Raw genomic sequence first — 25474 nt, 5'->3', positions numbered from 1 at the left:
CATTCTTGTTGTGTTCACACAGGAAGCTTTGTTGCAACCTCGCTGCCTGCTGCTATGAGTCCTATAATTCCACATTTATTAGCACAAATTCCACTCATCTATAAAATCGTGCATCTCCTGCATTGCCGTCAACACGGTCCTGTAAATGTTTCAAAATGCAATGCAATGTATCAGCAACTGATGGGATTCTGTCCACAGAGACGTTAGAGGGCTTTTATTTTGAAAGGGAAGTAGAGTTGGAGTTGGAGTAAAACAGATGTCTTTGTATTTCATTATCTCTGTAACAGAGAGAGACTATTAAACTGCAGTAAAAGGTGGTATAGAGTCAATATAATCATCAACACACAATTTTCAGTCTATTCCTGCTGACAAATGTGTGTGGCACGGGTAAAAAAATCGGCATGAAGTGTAACACAACAACGTTGAAAATTCATGCAAGACATAATGACATTTCTTCCTCTGTGGACCATGAAATACTGAATCACGACAATCTGTTGATTACCTTTTTTCTTGCGTAAAAGTGAAAAATTTGACCTGATTGTAGTGCTAGGGGAAAGGTCATAAGGTCACCAGACTAACCGTGAATATCTGAAACAAATTTCAGGTCAACCTGGCTACTAGCTGTCAAGATATCTTTTATATGGATGTACAGACGGATGTTTGTTTTTTTTTCAGGCTCGGCTGCCTGTGGGGAAAAACATAAAGGAAGCACTTCCTCAAATCTGGGGGAAAAAATCAGATCAAAGCAGCAGCCGCGACTGACAGGATGATCGCTGAGGTCAAGAGTAAGCAGACAGACAAGCTGAGATCTTTCAGCCCATTTGTCTGGGAGTTGTGAGGTGGGACGAGCCCATCAGAGGTGCAACAGGATCTTGTATGCACACATAAACGCGCACACACACACACACACACACACACACACACACACACACACACACACACACACACACACACACAAACACACACACACACACACACACACACAGAGGTCTCTGAGCTGTATCTAACAACTGACCTGAACTTGAGACTTGACTCCAGCACTAAACACATTATTACATGGTTTGGTTTGGAAATGTCTCAGTGCACATGACACCCATCCTACTCGGCTATGTTTCATTCACTAGTTTCCAACCATTTATTTTACTGACTCACCAGCAGCCTTTCTTCTCTCTCTAAAAGGAACTATGTAGTCCATTAACCTAAAAGAGAGAGCATGCACTTTTGTTTGCATTATAGAGTCCTTACATAATCTGTTGCTTCTATCACTAGGTCAGATTTTAAGGTACAGTATTAATATTTACATACCGAGGATTCCCCTGCTTATACTCTAATTCATGTTTAATTTACTTCTGGCATGTCCCCCAAAGAAAAGGCAGAGGCCCCACTGAACCAAGACATGAAAGGATGAGTATGAATATTATACAAGAAAAGAGGACATATATCGAGATGGCAGGTCTTTCCTGTTTGTGTGTTCGCTCATGAGCTTAGTTTTTAATGCTTAACCATTAGCCGTTAAACGCAAAGAATATTTTTGATCGCTTAGACGTCGGTCTGTGGGTTATTTTTGCTATTTTTCAGTTTACTGCACTGTGCACCACCCAATCTGGCAGTTATGCTCATTATCATTAGCTGCTAGTAACGCAGTCCCAATGTTCCCAACAGCCCTTTACTCACCAGAGCTACCTGAGGGGTCACTGGAGGGTGACTATAATGTTTCTGTATCAACACCCTCCTGGTGGTGGGACAATGTTCCAGCAGTTGACCCATGTTTTCACATGGTAACCCTGCGAGCTGTCTGTCTGTCAGCAAAGCCAACAGAAAATAAAAGTCAAGACAGTTGCATCACAAAACATGGGATTTCACCATCTCTAAATGAATAGTGCTTTTAAATGCAGTGCGAAAGCTCACTGAGTCAGTGGAGCGCTGGCCTAAAAGGAAGAGCTTCTTGTATGTTATGTCATTTTCCTTTTTGTTCTTAAGAATTAATCAGTTAGTTACAGGTTAATGACTTTCGGGTTTTTGAAAAGAAAATGAACTGAAACTGACATCCCCTTAACATTTATAAAATAAGAGTGGCCATATTATATTCAATGCCAGTCTTATTATAAAATCACCCCCTGGCAATTTCTTACTGAAACAGAGCATGCGTGCCACAGTGTAAATTACCTTGAACTAAATATTTCCCCTCAAACATGCCAGTAAAATGAAGCGACAGCTTGGGGACATGTTTCTAGTCCTGTCACATCTAAGAATAACAATGGCCTATCAAACTTGTTTGCTTACATGATACAGCAGAATTACAGTGCACTGACCCAACTGGCACCAGAAATAGCAGCCCTAATTCAGCACAGGGAGAGACAGAGAGAGGGAGCATGGGAAAACAGTGCCTCGGTCAGGCTGCTCTTTGTATGGATGTAAATGGGTCCGAGAAGAGTGAATATAGAGTGGAGAAAATGATAAAAGACGAGCAAGGGATGACTGGAAAAGAAAAGACAGAGGTAGGGCAGGGAAAGAAATCAAGAGGGTGTTTGATTCTCTGACAGTCGCTGTGGCCTCTGACATTTGTCACACTAATCCCTCAATGGCACACTTACATCTTGCGGAGAGAAGGAAATGTTATCAGCTGAAGATAACAACTCTCACTGAGCTCCAGGCGAGGAGAAATACAGAGAGATAAAGTACTGCTCTCTGACCTTCCACTCTTATTTCTCCTGACAAGCTGCAGGATGTGAAGTGCTTTTTAAGTCCTGTCACACCAAGGCACCTTTTACCTAAAGGGTGCATTAACGTCAGGCAGCAACTTTCTGATTCATGCCAGAGATATTCATAACTGCTATTAAAAATCTGGTAAAAACAGCCATTCTCCATTCTTCAGCCATTCTGACTGGCAGTAGCAGATATGGCCTTGCAAATGTTAAACTTTTATCTAATGGACATCCTTTCTAAATCAAAAAAAAGACCACAAACACTTCAGTATGCAAACTGTGCAAATGCATAATGCATGAAACATTACATCAAACATGCAAGTGCTGTGCCATATATCATACTGCTTATGATAACATTGGTATAATTTTTAGAATATAATTATTGCAAAAAAAAAAAATACCCTGAAATATCCTGATATTCTACCATATCACCCATTTCTATTTGGTGACAACTGGAGAGATTTCTATGTCTGAGAAAATGACCCTCATGATGTCATTAGTGTTATCTCCTCCTGTGAAAAGCCTGTGCGACAAGCTGGTTTGGCATTTAGCAGCCAAAGAGGGTCTAACAAAGATACTATCAAGTTGCACCTCTTGCAAGTCCCTAAACTTCAGGGTAGTACAATACTTAATCAGTGGTCAGCCCCATCATCTGTATGGAAGCAGTCACACAGAATAAATATGCAATATTGTTATATTAATATGTTTTTCTTTTCAAAATTCAAAGCTTTTTAAGGGCAAAATTGGGTTCAAGCTGACGACAATGCACTCAGGAACATCAGTCACTGACAAATATGGTCTTGACAAGCAAACACAGTGGATCCTATCTCCTGGAAGACTGAGAATCTTCACAGACATATTTGAGGGAGGGACAGACACAGCCAAATTCTTGTCCCCCCCCCTTCAAAGATCCACAGCCAGAACAGTAGCCCCGCTTAGTTTGGGTCAACCCGGCATGGCTAAATGGTGCAAAGGAATGTTATGAGAAACTCTTGAAAACGTATACACTAAAGTCCTTGTCACACGTTCATCAATCACATTAGTCCTGTGACGCACCCCGAGACAATTTAACACACACACACACACACACACACACACACACAACACACACAACACAGGGCTCTGGACTTAAATCAGGCACTTAAACGGAAAGGACTCTCAGTGACTCATGCAGCCCCCACACAGCTCCTGGCACAGCAGACACATTTCTCCATAAACTCAACATGCAGCAGCCTTTATAATGCCATGAATGAGCCTCTCAAATAAAAGAATGACAGATCTTTCTACAGCAGAGACTAATAAATATACATGATATTTGCAGCCATTATTTTCCCAAAACTAAAGATTTTTGTTATGCCATTTTAAAAGCTCCAGCTAACAATCCGATCAGTTATATTTCTGCAGAGCATTCATAACTTCTTAGATCCACAGTGCACAACGGGGCATGTTAGGGTTCTTTCCATAAACCCCTGCAACACCAGGCTCTTTGACCTCAGTGTAATTTACTCTTTCTTCATTAATATGCATGCTTCTTGTTTTCTTGTACTTGCTGTTAGCAGTTAGTGAGACCATCATTTATTAATGAGGACTCTCGAGACCTTTACATCAAGAGGTTACATCAGGAGGAGACATTTCTAAAACTAGTCTTGTTGCTGCGACCTTGGGCTGAGTTGATGGCTCTATGCCCGCTATGTTGGCTGCACACAGTAACTCTCCTGAAACAGAGAGGACGAGCCAACAGCTCCAAACAGAAATAGCAGCCAGAAACTGGACTCTGAGGAATTACAGGAGTTTTAGGTGTGGATGGATCCGGATAGGAGGAGTACAGATTAGTAAACCAGATGTAGCTTGTTGATCTGTATCAAGTTTAATATTTAATGTGCATGGTAAACAAATCTTTCAAATATATTGTTCGTGCTTAAACAATTAGTTAATTGACTGATTAGTGTATTGATCGAAAATAATCAACTAATAATTTTGACACACATTAGTGTCCATTATTAAACAAAATGTGGGTTCCAGTATCTCAAAACTCAACTACCCTATCAACTTTTTGACCACATGCAGCGATATAAGCAAAGGTTAAGTGAGTCCCTGTTTTGTTGTTAAATATAACTTATGTTTGTTTCCAAAGAAATTCAACGGGGAAACTTTGAGAGTTTCTCACTTTAGCATTAAAAGATTCTACCTGACATTTTTGTCACAATTGAATTATTTATATATTCTTATTCTGTGACAACTTCTTAACATTATGCAAAGTGTTTTTCTTTTTAGTTAAATGCATTGTTGGACTTTTTACTTTAAAAACAAAAAGTTTCATATTATTATTGCTATGTGGAAAAAAAAACGTAACAATCCAAATCTTAACAAGTAAAGGTGGCAAGTTGGGTACCGAACTTTGTACTGAGAGCTCGTTACTTAAGTGTACCAATCACGTCAGTACTACTGAGTACCAACTCAAGTCAAATCCATCTGCACCAAAGAGAGCACATCTGGGTGAGAATGCTGGCTTTTCAGCAAGAGACGGAAGTACCGCAAAGCGCCCTGAAAATGGGAAGCAAGCCACAGAGTTTAGAGGTGAGCAACAAAGCTCTACGGAGCAGCCGGGTTCAACTTCAGACGGGAGGTGGAAATGCTGTAAGTATGTGAAACCAGCGACAGAGCTCTGCAGCCACTCTGTCTTCTTCTCAGTAAGCCAAAACTATCGCTGCAGACCTGATCTGTCACAATACTTTCGGTGTCCAGTCTAGTTTCTTTTCTAAATTATTTTAGTAATAGCTTAGTATCAGTGCTAGATGAGCAGACACACATATACAAACACACACAAGCAGACAGACAGAGACAGATGACTATTTCTGTGCGTGATAACAAAAGACAAGAGAAGCAGAATTTCTTTTTAGTCTACTACGTTAGCCCAGCAGCTTAATTTTTGTAATTACAGTTAGGTAAAGCCCTAAAAAAAAGAGGTAACAGTACCAAATGTCCTGTACCAGAACCTGTGCCAGCATTTATGCTGCAAAATTATCTACCAGGAATGAGTGCTTGCATGTATTTGACTAGCCAACACAGCGCTATACAGAATGATCAGCTTTTTTGTCCGAAAACTGCTGCGTTGTGTTGCTGGAATCAGAAACGTTGCAGTAATGTGGTGTGCATCTTGGGGCATCAGGATGCCCCCTTTGACCACTTTCTGATGTCTTTCTAAACTGACAACTAATCAATAGATCACGGAAAAAAAACAAACAGGCCCGCAATAAATAATAATCATAATAAAATTATCGTTAGTTGTGACCCTAATATTTTGTAGACAGAGTGCTCTCTGCATGGAGCCTGTGCGGGGTTCAGGTGATGTTTTAATTGCTGTGTGCAGAGACAATGAGATAGATGGTGGCAGCTGCAGCAACCAAACTGCACATTCCCACGATGCCTGAGAGAAAACAAGGTCAACTTGTCATAGTGACCTGGCAGACACTTTCCCTAACACACACACTCCACACACACACTCCACACACACACTCACTGATCACAGGGGGCTGGAGCCAAATGCCAGCAGTATCCACTCTACATGCCGTCAGAATTAACGATTTCCAAAAGACAGAGAAGAGGAGGGATACAAAGAATGTAAGCACAGCAGAGAGGATCAGAGTGGACCACACAGAGGGAGATAGGGAGGGAGTCGCGTCGCTCTCTGATTTCTCCTGGTGATCTGACGCTATATTCCATTTCAACACACCACCTGTTGCACAGATCTGACCTGGCTCAGTTCTCAGCACGCCAGACTCCAGTCCATCTTTCAGGGGATCTCTGCTGACTCACAACTGTTACAACAAAATAGCAATTAATTTTGCTATTATAAAAAACTTTTTGGATGAATCTCTTATAAGGTCATTCTACTTGTGTTCCAACACAGCTTGTCTAGAAACAGTGTCACTGTTACTCTGGATAACACACACAGTCCTCTGCAAACTGTTGACAGTTTCTTCAGTGTAACAGTTTAACTCCAGTGAAAATGTACTGGGATGGTGGATCAGTTCTGAAAGACAAACCTTACAGAATTTGGGCAAATAAAGGCAAAACTGCCTGCCTTGCTAGAGATAGGTGAAAAGATTTTGTAAGTCATAAGTTTAGAGTTAAAAGACCAAATTGATGCCACGCTCATATTTTAATGAGAAATAAGAAATTGAAGCCAGCATTTGATTAGTTTAGCTTACAAAGTATACTGAAAACAGGGGGAAACTGCTGGCCTGTGCAGTTGCCTGTCCAAGGGTTACTAAATCCACCTCCTAGCCAGAGTTTACACTAAATTTTTTATGCGATGGCCGACATGGTCATTAATATTCCAGATTTCCAGCCAAATAGAACAACAACTGGACATAAGTTTTAAAGAGCCATTTGACAAGCCTGAATTTATACAGAAGTAAATTTTTAAAAAAAATATAAACACTATAATCCTCTTTTCATCCCAAGTATGTCAAATTAAATAACTTGAAAATAAACCTAAATGAAAACGCAGTCTACTGAACAGAGACACTAATCACTAGGGGTATAAAACACTGGTTTCATCACGATACAATATTACATCGATACTTTGGACAACGATACGATATTTGGCAATATCACACAAGTCTACCAGGATGCGATTTCAAATCGTTTCGATTTAGGGGCCTGCGATCAATATGGGCCGATATTATATGCAAATTTAACACAGTCAGTTACAGGAGAAGCTGCCACCCCCTTTTTTAAACTTTTGGCCAGAAGAGTTAAATACAACATATACATAATTGCAAATAATTAAAACTGGTTTATTCTGTTTGAAAACACTTTCTGGAAAAAATATTTTCATTTTAATACAAACCATGATCTTATTTCTAAAACTTCAGGCTCTCTGACTAGAAGACAAACTTCTCCCAACATCCTCAAAACGTGGATTAACAACAAGATGTTTTCACTTAAGTATAAAACTCAATAATAACAGTCAAGGATCACAGACAAAACAACTGTCTTTGGTAAGTCGCATTACCCCCATATACACAACATGCTAACGTTAATAGCATAAAGCTATGGCATTTAACATTGCATAAATTAGCTTAGCGGCTATCGGACTTTTCCTCTACTCATAACTTAACCAATTTACTGTTATTTATGCTTTCACTTACTCACCGCTGTTTTAAGTCCCTGCATCTCCTCACAGAACAGCGCGGATAACTTTCAGTCTACATGCACGTTTTTTCAACCAATATTGTTGAAACAGAGCAGCTAACATAATGTTAGCAAGAAGCCAGTGAGGTGGCCCCGCAGGTACTTCTGTTTCCGCAGTACGGCTTTTGTTTACATATAACGTGCGTCGTCTGTTGACTCGCTGATTCTCCGAAAACAAAACGTTTCCACACTGATGATTTATTTCCGAAAAAACAGCATTTTTCTCATCATCTATCTCTCTGCTGCTCTTCATCATCTGTCTGAGGCTGTGTGATGTTGACAATTTCTTCTTCTTCTTCTTCTAATGACGTTCCGGGAGGCTGCCCTCTACGGGCTAGAAAAAGAATTTCAAAATAAGAGCGCAACCAAAAGGGGATATGGATCTATGTTTACACTTTGCATTGATGTTGTGATCCTACAGCCCTAATAATTGGAGATTATGAGCGGCACAGGCAAAGGAGGAAAAGGACTCGATAAAGGAGCATAAAGTTCTCTGTGATAACATCCAGGGAATCACCAAGACAGCTATTCACCATCTGGCTTGCCATGGAAAATCTCTGATATGAACTATGAGGAGGCCAGCAATGTGCTAAAGGTCCTCCTGGAGAATGTGATCCTTAATGCTGTCACCTATACTGAGTAAGCTATATGTTTTTTCTTCTTTTTTTTCCCTTATCAGCTGCGAGGGTCAAAGGACAGAGGGATGTAGCCTATGCTGTAAAGTCATCTGAGAAGTGCGATTTGTGATAACAGGCTTTATAAATAAATTTGGCTTGAATTGACTTGAAGAGGCAGCGACACACTCCATGCCACTTTAGTGGTTGCATAACAAAAGTTTACATTTGTTGTCTTGGCAACATATCTCATAGGTCACACGATATTATGCTACTTATCATATTACCAATCAATTTATTGATTGATTGATTGATTGATTGACTGATTGGGTATATTTCCCACTGGATATTTTTTTAATCTGCCGAACAAGTGGATGTGATACGGGTCAAAAAGCCAGATAATGTAAATCCTGGTCACTAATTACCAATATTGATTGTTTGATCTGTACTAAAAACAAAGTGTCAAATCTAAACTAATTTGTGGTTTTACAGGAGTAACATGCCTGACTGTTTCTCATGCAGGTGCAGTGACTCCCTGGAGTCCAATCATCACTTTATCCCGTGTAAAACTAAACCCTGTTGAACTATTGCTTTAAAAACAGTTCTCCTGGTGCCAACTCACACTTACTGCCAGTGGTTCCCACATTTTTTTCTCTCGTGAGCCCCTTTGAAGAAAAAAAAAAAGTAGATTTACTGCATTTTAAACAATTTTAACAATATAACAATACTGGGGAGACTACGAGCAAAGGCTTTCTTCCTACGATGACGGTGAAGTTGAGTGTGACAAACCGGAGGCACTCTTGTTCCTTTATTGCTCCCAAATGACTCACATCTATAAACTTTTTCACAGCAGCAGACATTTTGACTTGCAACAGCAGGAAGCACACAGGTGGAACAAATAACAATAATGATGGCTTCATTGTAGCAGTTATAATAACGTTATCAGTTATACTTGTGTTTAACAAGTTCAAATATCTTCAGCAAAAAAAGGTCTATTTAACTTGACATTTCACTCCACGTTTTGGCCAGTTCTGTACACTGCAGCTCTCTGAACTAGTGTGATAAGATTCTCACACTGCCATGGAAGAATCAAAATCATTTGTGAGCAGCCTCAGACCACAGCTGTGAAGATCCAACCGCAGGTCTTCAGCTGCGAGGAGCAGCTCAGTGTCACTGACCTGAGGCCAATCAGCTCTTTGGTCTTCCCTCAGCAGTGACTGTACACTCCAAAGAGAGTTCACTATGTTCCCCGCCTTTGATAACAACTTGGCAACAAGACCTCCTCCTCTTTAGTTTCCACATTCTGCTATTTTGATATGCCCACACACACACACACACACACACATACACACACACACTGTACATGACTTCTAAATTCATGTGGTATGTGGTCATCTTCCCATGTCCAAATCCACGACTCCCACAATATTAAAAAAACATTGTGAAATTACTCACACACACACACACACACACACACACACACACACACGCAAGTAGGCATAGATTTGTGAGATGGTGTGTGTGTGTGTGTGTGTGTGTGTGTGTGTGTGTGTGTGTGTGTGTGTGTGTGTGTGTGTGTGTGTGTGTATCTCGGTGGGCCATTTCCTCCTGCCTGCTCCCATAGTGGTACAAACTCCCCCTCCATCCTCTTTCCCACGTCCCAGATGACAAAATGGTCTCCATATCAGCAACTCTGTGAGCAGGCAGGAATAAAATAACACAAGCTACATTGGAAGTATGGGAAAGGCCAACAGGGACAGTATTTTTGTACAATGCTGACTGTGATGGGTGGCAGAGAAACTCAGAGAGAGAGAGAGAGAGAGAGGTCCCATGACAGGGCTTCACAAGTATGAGATGTACGTTGCTTGCTGCTGGCATATTATGGCTAAAGATAGATCGCAGATATACAAACACACAAACTGAAAGCTTTTTAGCCAGTGAGTCACAGGATAAAGTACTCAGCAGCAGCTCTTTCCTTTTTTGGTGGAGGCTGCAAGTGGCAATAATGATATGCAAAATCAATAACGGCTCTTTTCATGACAAGACAATTATTTATTATTATTACAAATTATTAATCTTTCATCAGTTCCACAGATACAACACAAAACAAGAAGACAGGATATGATCTGATGGCTTAACGGCAACACACACTTGTTTAGTTTAATATTATACAGTATAACGTGCCCCTTGATGCCAACAGTGTGTCAGCTTGCATCAAGACAACAGGTGTGAGTGTATTTACACAAATAATACATGGACAACAAGGATGCATAAATATAAAACGGGTCCCAGGAAGAGTAGCCGTTGCCTTGGGAACATAATGGGGATCCAAATAAACAATGAATAATACACCACCAGTGTCATCATCAACATCATTCACCATTAATTTTCTATGGAACAGCTCCAGACTTGATACCCTGTGATATCACAAATTTGAGTTGTATAACTCTCTTTAATTTGGTAGAAAGTTGTTCATGCTTAGTAATATTGTTTTATTTCTCATATGTAATCCAACATTTCAAAGTGAAAACCATGGGCATATTAACATCATGGAAAAAAATGTCATCCTGAGAAAGGAAGTGATTCCCATGTTTATGAACTGCAAGTTTTCACATAACAACTCGAGACAGCTGTATAATTACAGAGTTGAACAAATGATTAAAAAAAATAACAAAACGAATCTCCTAAAATCTTCACACATCTTTAGACATGCACCTCCTTCACACATTTTGACATTCTTCCTCGCAGACATCCCAATGGTTATGAATGAATAAATGTTCCCTTAATGCGTCGTGTCCAGCCACAACATCCTGCTATAATGTGTAATACATCACATTGCAGAGATAAGATACCATTTAAAGCTGCTTTAGACACTGACTGCTCAAGTTAAAATCCTCTGTACAGTGGAAGAGGACTCCCGCATAAAATATATACTGATAATTTGTGTAAACAGCCCAAAGAAATGTGTTTTTATTAGTACTAACGTCATCTCAAGTTCTTGCATAAAAAAGCAGTATTTGTGTTGATGCGAACTCGTCTCTTGCTCACATGCTTTCCCTTCCAAAAGCTTTGGTTTTTGATCACAGGACAAATAAAAAGATTGACTTAAAATATCTCACATGTTGTGATCTGATGTCCCGGGTGTTGGTGGAATGGAGCGATAAAAACAATGATCTCTTTTGATTAGTTCAGAAGTTTCTCCTTGGAAAGAGCCGATTATAATCAAACGAACAAAACTAAATCAAGTCATATCAGACCACTTTTAACTGAATGCCTGATTTGACCTAGACTTTAAAGGATATCTTGGTAATCAGTTTCATCAGTAGAGATGATCTTGACATAAAGATTAGAAATGTCCCATGGACAAACACTAAAGCCAGAGATGAGCGCAAACCATAAAGGTTAACTACCAACAGTGATCTTCTGTAACTAAACACTGTGTAGCCACAGCAAACACAATCATCTGCTGTGTGGAGTCAGCGGCACAGTGTCGTGGCTGAGGCCTGACAGGTTGCATTAGGTTAAAAGGATCCTAATGTACATTAGATCAGCACGGAGCATTATTTCAGGGAAACAACATCCATTATTAAGCAGGGTGTTGAACTATCAGAGAATAGAAAGGGATCCTGACAGGCCTCTAGTCTCCACTTTTTCCTGTGCAGCTCCCAGAGGACGACTTCAGATCTAAGGATCAGCTCAAGCTCTGAACTTTTAGAGCTCAAATCTCGGCTTGTTTTTTTTTTCAAACTTCTACCTGCAGTGGCACTAAGAGCTCAGCACGCTGCAGCTTAAAGTCTCCATGAAACGGCTCCCAGGTTTGTTGCTATAGCCAATAGAAATATAGTAGCCAATTTGACGTTACCAGCTGTTACCAGCAAGTTACCCAGCTGAAATGTGTATTATAATATAGTGCGAGCTGCAAAAGTGCTAACATGGCAACAGTGCTGACAGAGCTAACCATTTTAAGGGGAGTTAGGTCACACTCATCGTGTTGACTGGTGGGGTGAAGAAGGTGGGGGTAATGCTGAAGTTGTAACCCCCAACTGCAGCAGTAACCCTGGATGTGTGCACAACCAAAATCACAGCAAAAACCTTTAACTGCAGTAGGTCCTGTACACCCTCAGAAATTGGCAGTCATGGGGGAGAGACATAAAGATTCGACAAAGTGTTTGATTGAATGCAAAGATAGTATACACCCCAGAGTGCAGGACAAGTCCTCAACCTTTTTTAAACTCTAAAATACTGTTAACAATGCCCACAAAATGATTTTTTTGTCAGGGTTGCTCACACATTTATTTATTTATGGCAGCCACAATTAAAACATCCGCCACCACATATTAGGAGTGTTGTTGAAATACATATACCATTTGATTATTCATTGCACCACACTCTTGGAGCACAGCACGTACTCTGGGCACAGATGGAGCAAACTGTTGCTGAGAAAAAGAATTCAGCTTTCCCTGCATTTACGAATGAAAAAGAACAGAATTTAGAGAGGGGACACAAAATGATACATAGGAACAAAAACAAAACAAAATGTAAAGTGTGTCAATCTGACCCCCACTCACAAACCCCTGCCACACATACAGTAGATTCTAATTCTGTGGGAAACGCTGTCATTGCTGGACGACTAAATTAGCATTTAGGTGATGATAGCTGCAAGATGTGATAAAAAAAAACTTTTACTTTATGACATCTTTACTAAAACACATGCTTGTAGACCCACCACAGATTACATCATCCTGTCTTGACTGCAGCTCCAGCCACAGAAGGGGATGAGATGATGGATTTATTAGTAATTTCACTTGACACTAGCCCAGCAACTAGCCCTTTTCAGTAATTAGCCACGGTTCCTGGTAAACGAGCAGCACTGGAGTCCCATCTTCATCACACTGAAAAGCAAAAGAGACCAGAGGGCAGAAGGAGAGGCCCCTTGGCCCGGCAGTGAGTGTTTTCTCACATTGGCAATACTTAGCCGAGGGACAGAGAGGGCTCTGTGTGTGTTTGACCTCAGAGCACAGAAGAATAGTGTAGAAGCATATAAATCGCCGTGTCCGAATGAAAAAGAGACCAGAAATCAAAGTGCAGCGGCCAGTGATGGAGTACATGTCTATGGATTCTGCATTCCTAGTCTGCCTCTGCTGCTAATCAATGATCGCTATTCACACTAACAAAAAATATCAAATGAATACATTATATAATAATTCTGATAATATTATCTAACATCAGTCCTAAAGTGTATACTGTGTTTTGACTATCAAAGTAAAAAAAAAACATCCCTGAGAGCTGAGAAAAGTTGCCTTCTCTGCTCTGCCTTCAAATCAACCTTCAGTTTCACATCACAAATCTAAAGCACATGCCAGTTTTTCTCCTCAATGCTATAAAATGTTCTCATGAAAACACTTGACCGTATATCATGCTGGCTGAAATCAATCACACAGCATGGTTTTCACTAGTTTACTCCATGTGCTTAGCATGCCAAAGTCTGAAAACCACATTTCCCACATCTACCATTTGAAAGATAATTCAAACCCATCCTCACAGACTCATCTTGTCACCATCTTTTCAGTATCAGATACCATTTCCTCAGGTACAGGCTTTCTTTGCCTTATCTTGTATTCTGCCCCATTAATGTCTCATTGATGCTTTCCAGGATCACAGATTTGCAGGCTAGATGTCCTGCAGCTCTGTTGATGCTCATGTTTGAAAGCTTCTCTCCTTTGATTAAGTTTGAAGAGATAAAATTCTGACAAAGAGACTTCTTAGTTTCTTTAAAACCAAATAAGCAGCCTGAGACCTTGTCACATAAATTCCCTCAGCCTCATTTCCTTATGTCTTTCTTGCTATGGCTTCCTACTTTTGTACTTTTTTTTTTAAATCAAATATCAAATTTGCTGTGTTCGGGATGTTTCTGGGCATGTTCTCGCTAGGGGTGGGCGATAATTTATCGCAGATTGTTCCACTTGGAATGTATAAAATGACTATATATCACAAGTTTCAATTTCAAAGTAACAAACACCACCTACAGCCCAAAAAGAGCCACGGACTTCAGAATAAAAGTACCAGTGGTTCTGCTTTGATTAATTTAATTTTAGCAATATTTTACTTAACTTTATTGTAACTGCATATAGAATATATATATATATATATATATAGAGAGAGAGAGAGAGAGAGAGAGACATATATATAGTACCAGTACTTTATTTTAATTTATTATAACATAACTTAGATTAACTTTATTGTAACACTACTTTATTTAACTTCATATAAAAGTACTTAATTTAAATCTATTTGCACAGTTTTAAGTCTTTTAGTCATCGACAGTTAGTTTAGATGACATTTCAAATATTGAGACATGCATTGTGTATCGCAATGTAGCCTTAAAATATCCAAATATAATTTCTGGGCTAGATTGCCCAGCCCACGTTCCCCTAGAGTGTGCTGGTGTGGTCAGGACATTTTTTTAAAAGGTTGTGACTAAGTGCAAGACCAAAAGCAGCACACATCCATGGAGAAGCTGCAAAAATCACGGACACAGCACTGGCAAAACATAGATATAGCAAGGTAAAATGGCAAAAACGAATGAAACAAGAATGAATCTGGGGTTGATGGGGTTTTTTTGCTGGAGAGTGTGTATACAAATAGTAACCAAAAGTTCCTGCATCATGTACCTTTAAAAAGTGACAGACCATTATTCAGCAAGTGATACTGGAGTCCATCATCTTAAAGAGTCTCCCTATGAGATGTGTAGGCTATTTGTTTGTGCTTGCATGTCTGTCAGTATGGTTACTCAGACCCCATGGTAGGCAGCACTGTATTATCACATCCAAATTTAATTTGGCTCATTTATTCTCACCATATTTTATCCCTAAATGGTCTGGAGCAAACAACTCCAGCTTTATAAAAACAGATCTGGAGAGGAGGGTGGAGACACTGTATGAACAACCAAGTATTTTATATTTCAGGCATTCAAGCAGCTGTTTGCAGGATGATGCATACTCAACTTTAAACACATTTACTCAGGTTTCAGGTTATTCACAGTGAAACTCTCCAGTGGTTAATATTGTTCAAATTGGAATGGGAATATGTCGTTTTTATTAACAAAACAAGCTCATTATAATAACATAACAACAGCATGGTAACTGCTGTCATGTGAGAGTTTTGTAGTCTCTATGGACATAAATTACTTGTTGATTTTCTTACAAATTACGTGTTGGAATTTTGTAATGTCAGTGAAGTTAATACATTTTTGCCTGGATGCATTTTATAAAACACACATGGCCCATATATCACACATCCCTCATGCTATCTGGCAGTGTGAATGGTGTTGATTTCAACATTTTGGTACAACTCCACCCCCTGCAAATCTTGAGAATGATCACTATTTCTTTCTATGTAGAAACCATAGTTTTGACATCGGAGTCGCTGTGACTGACAAAAAGCAACAGCTGGCTTGTCTTGGGGGCCACTAAACAAGCTTTGAAACAGAGTGAGAAAAAGAAGGTATTTCCGAGAAAGAAATGCCAGATCTCAAACATTTGTTCCCTGTAGACTGAAAGGGGCAAATACTTTCACTTCCACTTATATAACTGTTCATACAATCAAACCATTTATTAAAATAATCTTTTAATATTGAAGCAGTGAGCTGCAGCTGTACATTGATTAATGCAAAGTATCCATCTGTGACATTCTGATATGATATGCAAACAGGAAAAATGCTACAAATATAGTGTGTCCTGGTTGCTGTGTTAAACAGACAGCCAGCATATTATTCTATAACAGCAGCTTTTAGTACCTAATGAAAACCACATCTTTAGGCTACCTGTTTAAAACTGCAAATCCCTCTTATATGTGAAACTGTTAGATCATGATGCTCTATGATTTTGACAGCCCAGTATCCCGAGGAGTTATTGTATAACCAAACTGGACATTTCTGCATCCAACTAGTCATGTTTACCTCTGGCAGTCAGCTCAGGGACAGGAAGTACCTAGCGTGCACTTGATGCAAAAAAGTAAGAGTTTGGACATGCCTGCGGCTCTTCCAACTTTCATGTAGGAGACCATTTGTGTTACCATAATGTTTCCATAACCCCTAACTATGGGTTATAGTTTTCAAACCCTTACCGTGCATTGTTTATTCACCATAACCACAATCATTCCCAAAGCTTGACCCAGCCATAGATGTCTTACGCAGAAGTTGCCTGAAGCTACAATTTTCCAGAAAAAACAACTTGGCACTGGGTGTTAAACAAAAAAACAAATGTTACTGAAGCTAATATGGGGTTTGCAGAATTATCCAGTACTGACAATTATTTATTAAATCTGATGAGACATTGAATATCCATTCAAATAACCTGAAAAGTTTCTGTTTAGGATTGGTATGAATTATTGTATAATACTGTGTTAAATCTTCTGATTACATTTTTGTCACACAAACGGCAGCAGGCAGTTTCTTTACAACTAAAAGCTCCTCAGTGGTCATTTGTAAAGCTGCTTCCCTCCTGTGGGCTGCCCCATTAACACGAGTAACAAGGCAGCTGTGTGGATCCTGAGAGTGCTGTCACACCTGATCTGTTTAGTCTGGTTAAAACAAACTAAGGTCCATTTGCCCAGTAAGGACACTTCATTTGGGCTGGTGTGAAAGCTGTCAGCTGAACACTAATGGGGACTAAACAACCAAACCTGGTTGACTGCCTAAAAAGGTGAGTCTTCTAAACAGACTCTGGTACTGTTTCTTTGCAGGGTGAAATTAAACGAACCAACCACAGGATTTTATGATAACAGATATGCGATTATAGTATTATTTATAAAGTTAAACTACACCATTTGTATTCATGGTAACACATATGCACGCCAGCACTGGTATTTCCCCTTTTTAAAGAGCTGTTTAATTTGCTGTGCTTGTATCTGGTGTGCTTTGTCAGTTCATCAAGTCCATTGAAGAGCATGTAAAAGTGAACTCACAGTGATAAGCCACGAATCATTTCAGAACAAGATGCCTCCTTTACGTTCTCTCTCTGTCCATTGGTCATTATTCATAATGCTCATAATCAGTTAGTGCTGCATTTACTTCTGTCTTTCAAAGAAAATTATTTCTCCACATGGGTCCTGATGATGCAGGATGACGATCGCCAAAACTGCCCAATTAATGAGTTACCCGTCAGTCTGTGTAACTTTATTTTAACTTCTGTGGGTGTGTAAAACGTTAATGTCAACAGGAACTTGACCAGAACTAAATCCAACAATGCATTATTTACTCCTCATGGTCCCGACCAAATGTGCCAGACTACAGGTGTGAAAGCACCTTAAATTATCAACTTTCTCCTCTATAAGCTTGATGACTGAAAGAAATGCAATCAATACTACAACTTTCTCTTTTTGACATCTTTTCTTGGACAAACAGCTAATCCGTCCACTTTCAGGCACCATAAAAGTCAAACCACAGCTATTACTTTTGTATATAAAAGTGAGCCAGACAAACATACCAAAAATCCAAACGACATACTTGTGGGAAAGATACACACAAAGTCGCAAAAATGTTTTTCTACAGCTTGTACTGCTGTAAGAGACTGTTTCAATAAGAAATGTAGGGAGGTGTGAATGAACTGAATTTTAGATGATATTAATTCAGCCCTGCACCTCTCCACTACATTTTAGATAACCACAGGAGTATCCTCAGTGACCTCCTAAGTAATGTTACTGTTTATGGCTGGTGAGAGTTTTCTCAATTTTGTCTAAAGAAAACGAACCCGCTGGAGGTTTAGAGTTTATTTCAGGGCTGATACAACATTGGAGAGTTTGGCTTGGTTTGTTGTTTCAACTGTGACTCTGGTTTAATTGAGCAAGCCATCCTCCAGAGGAGAGTTATTGTTATTACAGTAACATCACGGCACTCAAGTGTGCAGAAGTCTGGCAGATAATCTGGAGGGATAAAGATCAACTATTCATATTACATTTACAGCAGGACAAGAAGCGATGATAAAGTGAAGATGAGGGCTTTTCCATCCATATCTGCTCTCCTCTTCATATTCATGTGTAGCATCACACAGGGTTAAAACCACTGGAGCAGTTTGGGGTTTAGTGCTTTGCCCAAGCAGGACCTGACAGTTTGATAGCAACTGCATATCAGCTGTCTTCCACTTGCCAGCTTCATAAAACCAGCTATCCATGATTTTTAAAAGACTTCCAAATGGAGGAATTCCATAAATAGTCCCATAATACTTGTCTAGTGAATTGTTCTCTGAATACAATATGACAGAACGAGAACACACCCACATCCTGCTTTCCTACAGAGTCTACAAACCTGCAAAACACTACAACCGCCATAGGTGCAACCAAACCCTTCATCCTGTTTGTATTTTCATTCATTTTGACTCAAGTGGCTTTTAAAGCACCACAGTGACCTCTTAAACTCTCTCACCGCAATAGGTCATCATGGGAAATTTTACAATTTTCCTGCCTTCCAGTTGTCGTACAAACAAGACTGGCTTTTAATGTGATTTATGTCCCAGTTTACACATGGGTTTAATGGTGACCTTGTCCTCTTTTGGCTCAAATTCTGGTTGTTTAAGGGATCAGGTAGCAGCTCCCATCAAAGCCAAATACTTTCCCCAGTGCTGAGGCTTTTATACTTTGTGCTCATTAGCTTTGTGCCAATATTATTTTAAACTGTTTTCACAGGGACTTACAAAAAAAACGTTTTCAGAAAAATGCATATAAATTAGCCGTGACTGTGACTGATGCTATGAGTAAACAGGACGTAGACAGAGCATGACATTGAATAAAATGTCATTCATCATCATTAATGAAGTCAGTGGCTTTGTAAATTCTTATAACGTGGCCACAGAGAGTGGTTATCTTTAAATGGGCAGAGTTTGTCCATTAAAGATAGCATACTGTAGCAGCCTCATTAATGATCTAAATTATTATTCAAATTTTTCAGCAATCAACAGTCAAGGGTGTCTCTGACTTTGCATCTGTTTTCTCAGGTTGTTAAAAATCACAAAGTTTCAATTTGAAACATGTTATTTTCCTAAACATTAACAAACAATCCACCAAACAACAATACAAAAAATATCAAAGTGCTGCAAGTCACTATGTTCACTTACTCTGTGTTTCCTGTCTAATAGCAAAATGCCAAAAGTATAAGCATTTCCATTCATATGTTCAAAGAGACTGCCACATTTTGTCTTTCAGGTATGATGATTTGATTAAGTATCATCTATCCTTGCAGGAGAGCTTGCCGCATCTCCCCCACGCCCAGGAGCGTTCTCCTCCAGTATTTTAATTGTTTTTGCTCGAATCTGAATGCCAAGTTGCTGTTTTTATTCCATCTGGAGCATCCACTCCAGAAACGTCTCTTTAAACTTCTCACACTTCTTAATCTACAGCCTCTGCCATAGCTGCTCCTCCTTTACATTGGCCTGTCCCCTCTCCTTTGCTTTAATCTTTATTTCAAACTGTCAGCATACATAGCATGAAAGGAAAACATCAGAATCACACCTACAAATGAAGCATTGAGAAAAAAAATGAAAAGCAGTGCTAAACAGAAACTGAGCACATGGGAGGAGTCGGCCTTCAGGGCTCTCCACCAGAGAAAGTCTTACAAAAAACATGTGATTAACACTGTGAAGGGGTCTATTTTAACTCCAATTACAATTATTTCCTAAATCTAACCAAGTAGTTCAGCTGTCTACATAGAACCAAACTGTAAAGAGTCTGTGTTTTTCAAATCATCGACCATGACGTCTCCCCAGCGAGTAAATTGTTTGTGCTGATGGGAGAAGTTTGCGTTGGGAAAAAGGGATTTAGATTAAAATGCAAAGATTTGTCAGAAAGGGCTTTTCCAGAAAGCCCTGAAGGCAAACTCCCTTTGTTGCAGAAAAAGACAATGAAATGAAACATATCTAACATAAAATAAATGAATGGATCCTCCCCCCTTTGTAGCTCTGGCTGCTTGACAAAAAATGCATCACTTCTGGTGCACCAGGTCACCACACACAACACAACTCCAGTATATTGCAAAACACAGCTTTCCCTGGAAGTGATAATCAGCTTTGTGTGAGCTTGTTCTGCAAGGGTTTGAATGTAACTCATGTTCACTCATATGTTAAAGTCCTGCACTCTTGCCTTAAGAAGTTTAATGTGTTACATTACGTATAATACTAATTTATGTAAGGTCAGGAAAGGGACCCTCCTAGACCTTGAAGACCTTTTACAAACTTTCTCACAGCTCATTCACAAGCAGTTTGCAGGCAGCTGAATTTGGACTCTGAGATGGTGTTAAGTTTATAACCTCAATAATTAAATTCTTTCAAAATGTACAGATGTAGTGTAAAAGTTGATCATGACAGCCAGGTTCTACAGTCTGTCACCAGCAGTGAAACCGTAACCCTGCTTTAACAAAAATAACACACGATGACAACAGGTCATTAAGTGAGCTGACCTATGTGGACACGTGTTTTGTGTGTTGTCAGGCCTGCAGAGCACCAGGTGTACGCAGCTGTCCGTCTGATCAGGGCACTTCAAAGGCCGTTGGAGCGGCATTAAGTGGTAACAGTCAGAGGAGATGCTGTGCTGGCTGAAGGTGATCTCTAAACTGCCTGATATGAATGGATTTACCCTGCAGTCAAACACAGAGCAATACATCAGAGGACACTGAAGCTGTCCAATGTGTGCTGACGCCATACAATATGACTAACAGATGAAATGCCTCATTGCACATCTGCAGACAAGACCATTATTGTGTTAAGACTTTCTGCTGGGCATCACTGGTATTGTGTTTCTTATAAAACCAAACTGTCTTGCAAGAAGAACTGAAACTGCAAAAATCTGTATTTTCTGAGAGCAGTTATTCAGTGGCAATTGCAAAATCACTTTCCTTGCAGATGTTTGCCCACTTCATGTATCCAGCAACAAAAAATATTTTTCTTTGGGACAAAAGTGCATTTTCCTCTGAAAGATTGAACAAGGCATAATATGAACTTCCTTCCTTCCTTTTACACTGTAAACAAGTGTTATAGCGCTTGCTTTGGCAACAAAAAGTGTTGATATTGAGATATTCAACAAGGCTCCGCTGTAGATTGTTTCTTTGCCTGGGCTACATTATACAAACAATCATTGGCTGCTACTCAGTAAACGCACACAAAATGGCCCCGATGACAGCAGCACAAAGTCCTGGGAGCTTTCTCCAACCCCCCCCCTCTCTTTGCTATATTGACCCGGTAATGGTGATAATGGATGTTATTCGCATCAATAGAAAGATCAAACAGTAAAAGGAAACCCTTTGCTTGTACAATTCATGCTCCCAAGTGCAACACCTCAACCCATTTTATGCCTCAGCAGGGAGACACCAGATGAAAACACTGTTTCCATAAAAACAACACCTGAAAACAAACCTTCTGCTTCCATGGTCAAACATTTAGGAATTTATTGACCAATTAGTAATGATTTTATTTCCTCACATTACACGAGAAACCTAACAACGGCAAATACGATGCAATAATATAAAGGGATGGTTCAGATTTTCTGAAGATGGGTAGTATGGCTGCTTATCCATAGACAGTGAATAACATACAGTTGATGTCAGTGGGCATGTCCTCAGTTTGGAGAAGCAAGCTGAAGTCTGACATGGAAGCAAAGCGTTGTATTGCTGTGGAGACGTCAGCAACAAAAAATGTTTTTAGACACCTAAAAAAAAATCAATTTCAGTTTAAGTGCTGGCTATAGTTAGACCATTTTTTACTGTTTTACCTTCATGTTAGACAGTGACTTTAACAGGAAAATGAAGCCATTGCATCACTTTCTTCTAAGCCAGATTCCAGTGAGAAAAACAGTGATTTAACATTGCTGAGATGCTGCTGGTCTACCACTGCCTCCATCTGTTATTATGTTTGTGTTATTGTTTGTCTTTGGCAGTTAAAAGGGTTATGACAGATTCACCAAACTCTTCACCATAAAGCGCACAGATGGAGAACTGGAACTGTTAACAGCCTCCCCGTCGGAACAGGTACATTGCTGAAAATACTCTCAATGCAGCATACAATTAATCCAATACTGATTGTTTTAGGTGGGAATTTTTTGAAAAGGCTAAAATATGTTATGTTGCTGACCCCCATACACAGCAGTATACTGCTCAGCTTCGGTGTCAGAATCCAGCCTGTTTCTCCAAACTGGGGGTGCGCAGACCAGCATGTACTGTTGATAATACACTGACTATGGATAAGCACTCCATACAGACCCACTTAAAAAGTGTAACTGTACCTATGAGGATTTATTTATGCACAAGAGCTCTTTTTGGACAATGACTGTAAATCTGCATGTGAGAGTGCATCACTGTCCTCAGCCTGACAGTCGAACTAAAACAGATAAGCAGGTTACTTGAGGACACAAACACAAACAAATCCATTCCAGACACATACTTTGCCCTAATCAACAAATCAGGCAGGAAATACCTTCTCCATGGCACTTCAACACAAAAACTCATGTATGACGTAAAAAATGAATGTTTCTGGTAACTAAAAAAAAAGGTTATCACATGACACCTCTGTCTGAAACTGTAAAAAAGCATTTCTTTGAAAAAAATGATATTTGTCTTTTATCTCTGATATACGCTGGTTAACAGTTCAGACAAATACTGACTCTTATGCTGAAGGCTTGACATTGCCGCCAGTATCTATTATACGGTTACAGTATTACTACAGTAATAATCTCACGGTGATCTTTTAAAGCCAGCCCATGCAAGTTTTGCTTTACAGCAACAGCTGTGACCACAAGCGTATGGATTACTGGGTAATGGGACACTAAATTTCACTTGATGTCATCATTGGTTAACCTGACAGAGTAGGTCAAACCACACTTAAAGCGGGAAACAACGTCTTTCATTGAGGCATGAAACCACAGAAATGTTTATGTGACATGTTTTAACAAAATGTAACAGTAGCACAAGTAGAGACATTTCCTTAGGACACAGCCTCAGTTAGACAGGGATATCTCTGAGCAACAGCTGTATCTAATTAAATAAGACCTGATGATGGATTCCAGTGCTAAGAAATTCTTACTTTTTGGTGTACAAGGGAGATCTACTTTATAGTCGTTCAAACTAGACAGTGTTTCCCATAGAATTAGTCTCTTTGTGTTAGCTGACGACGGGGGCAAACTTTTTTGCATCTTAAATGTGTGTATCCCTTATTTATGTGTCACCTCTCTAAATTCAGATGTTTTTTCAGAGCTGTAAACATAGCGCAGAACTTGTCATAAGTTATTTTTTCCCTCAGCGGCTGTTTGAAGAGTTTGAGTCACAGTAAGAGCTGATCAGATCGATGGATGAGTGGGGCTGCTGCTGCAGACTTTTAGACTCAGTACATTGAACAGTTAAGCTTCACTCTCACTATCTGCTGCTCCGACTGTGCCCAGAGTGCGCTCTGCACTCCATGAGTGTTGTGCAATCAATAACTGACTACTGTGCGTCACACTGCCGATGACTGGCTTACTCTGACATTCCTAACCTTACCCAAACCAATCTCACTCCTTTTGCCTAAACCTAACCAAGTCTACCAACGCAGGCAATGAGTACTAGTTGGAGGGAGAGAAGAGCAGGTTACTTTCACTATCCTGGGAAACGCAAATTTACGGTGGGGACAGTGTTGCCAGCAGTAATTGCATGAATACCTTGGCTTTATTGTTTTACAACACAGTGCTAGTACTACTACGAAACCAAAAAGTAGTAAAATTAACCTTATTATGCTAAAACAGAGACAGGATGCCCCAATTAGATCTTTGCTCGGGTTTGTTTTAAAGTAAGGCCCATTATGGCTTCTCACTGGTTTTAACAGATTACATCACATTACCCCAGTCATGGCTTCTCTCCATTGGCTACCTTTTCATTTAAGAAGTGATTTTAAGATTTTACTGATCATTTTTAAATCCTTTGGGTGTTGCCCCAAGCTACATGACAGAAATATTGAGCCAGTTTGCAGCCTCAGATCCTCAGGTGGGCCTATTCTGGCCTTTTAAAGTCAAAATCAGTGATTCTTTCTTACAACCCATGTTTAAAGACTTGCTGATGTTGTCTTGTTGTATTGTTGTATTTATTTTTATTCATTCTTCTTATTTTATTTTTTTATTTTTAGCTTTTCTTGAATTTGGTCTTTTTGTGTACTATTTTATATTGACATTTTGCAACCTGCATCTTGCATTATTTGACTTCCTGTTTTAAATTTTATCCTGGCTTGACCCTAGTTTTGTCTCACTTGTGTTCAGTAGGACTGTTTGACTTTCTGTTCTTGTATTGACTTTTTAGTATCACATTTCTGCTTTTGCTTTGCTTGTCAAAGTACTTTGTAAACACTGCCTTTAAAGGCGCTATATAAAAACTTATTATTATTACTTTAAAAGGACCATGCTTTGTATGCTACACTTCCAGCAGTCTGATTCCTTGGTAAGAGACTTAAATCCTCTGTGTCAGACATTGTACAGCTATATACATGAGACGTCCTGCTGTTTTCAGATCTGTTGTCCCTACTATTAAAATCACTGTACTTTTCATTGACACAAGACTGATATTCTCTAGCCTTTGTGCTGTTTCCTTTCCAAGTTTCACTGGGGATCTGGATTATGTTTCACTAATCCTAACAACCGTAAATTCACCAAAACAATTTTAGACATCTCCAGACTGATGTTGGGCCGTCACGGCCCAGACCAAAAACAGTGGTGGACTGCTCCTTTTCTGTGCAGTGTCCTGAGGAGTCTGTTGCATGGGAACACATAAACAGAGCGCTTGAACAGCTCAAGGCTTAATTTCAGGACAAAGATAAGACAACACATGTCTGTGACGAACTTTATCCTCACAAGGATAGGGGGCACAGTGATTATTTCTCTCAGCTGGTTATGAAGACTCATTGAAGAAATTGTAATAATGTCAGAAACTTATAAATATATCCTGCTATAGCCTGCTTG

General features: G+C 39.6%; 1 protein-coding gene across 3 annotated transcripts in view; it reads right to left on the bottom strand.

The window, feature by feature from the left end:
- The window catches only part of mcamb (melanoma cell adhesion molecule b), a 53741-nt gene that overhangs the window by 22557 nt on the left and 5710 nt on the right, over window positions 1-25474 (bottom strand). Inside the window, exon 1 of one of the 3 annotated variants that reach the window (XM_088078930.1) lies at window positions 7866-8049. The exons of the other annotated variants lie outside the window; for them this stretch is intronic. The gene's annotated coding sequence lies outside the window, so the exon portion shown is untranslated. Of the gene's footprint in view, window positions 1-7865; window positions 8050-25474 lie in introns of those variants that run through there. 3 annotated transcript variants of the gene reach the window in all.

Source organism: Plectropomus leopardus, chromosome 6 (assembly GCF_026936395.1).
Source record: "Plectropomus leopardus strain MGB_pleo_1.0 chromosome 6, ASM2693639v1, whole genome shotgun sequence".
Taxonomy (NCBI): domain Eukaryota; kingdom Metazoa; phylum Chordata; class Actinopteri; order Perciformes; family Serranidae; genus Plectropomus; species Plectropomus leopardus.
Note: the sequence above shows the minus strand (reverse complement) of the source record. Positions and strands in the feature narration are given on the sequence as shown.